This window comes from Eimeria mitis, genomic scaffold (genome assembly GCF_000499745.2).
Source record: "Eimeria mitis Houghton genomic scaffold, Emh_scaff5121, whole genome shotgun sequence".
Taxonomy (NCBI): Eukaryota; Apicomplexa; class Conoidasida; order Eucoccidiorida; family Eimeriidae; genus Eimeria; species Eimeria mitis.
In genome coordinates, this window is record NW_013573416.1 from 2,013 (window position 1) to 2,626 (window position 614).

Here is a 614-nt window from a genome sequence, read left to right on the forward strand (position 1 = left end):
CACAACAAACCCTAAACCCTAAACAACAAACCCTAAACCCTAAACAACACACTCTAAACCCTAACCAACATATACTGCAGTCTCGCTGTTTATCTCTGAATGCAAAGGACAACGTGTTGCGGGGTTTAGGGTTTGACGAAGGGTTTAGAGGGTTTAGGGTTTAGGGTTTAGGGTTTAGGGTTTAGGGTTTGGGGACCCTGGCTCTGGTGCTCCGTGATGAACTTGGCGGCCTTTCTATCCATCCTCTGCAGCAAAAAGAAAATAAAAAAAACAAAAAGAAACAAAAAAAACAAAAAATAAATTAAAAAGAGACAGAAAGGAGACAGAGAGGAGACAAAAAAAAACAAAAAAGAAACAAAAAGGAGACAGAAGGGAGACAAAAGGAGACAGCTAGAACAACAACTTATGTATAGTGTATATATTATTTTTTTGTCTCTTTCTTTGCTGTTGTTTGTCTCTCCGTCTCTCTCTTTCTCTTTCTTTGTTTTTTTCTCTCTGTCTCTTTCTCTCTCTCCCTCTGTTTCTCTTTCTGTCTCTCTCTCTGTCTCTCTCTCTCTCTGTCTCTCTCTCTGTCTCTCTCTCTGTCTCTATCTGTCTCTATCTGTCTCTATCTG

The 614-nt window shown here is 39.7% G+C and overlaps 1 protein-coding gene across 1 annotated transcript in view; it reads right to left on the reverse strand.

The window, feature by feature from the left end:
* Positions 1-614, reverse strand: part of EMH_0079980 (uncharacterized protein) — a gene marked incomplete at both ends in the record, with an annotated part of 2,367 nt that overhangs the window by 731 nt on the left and 1,022 nt on the right. The gene's annotated exons all lie outside the window — the stretch shown is intronic.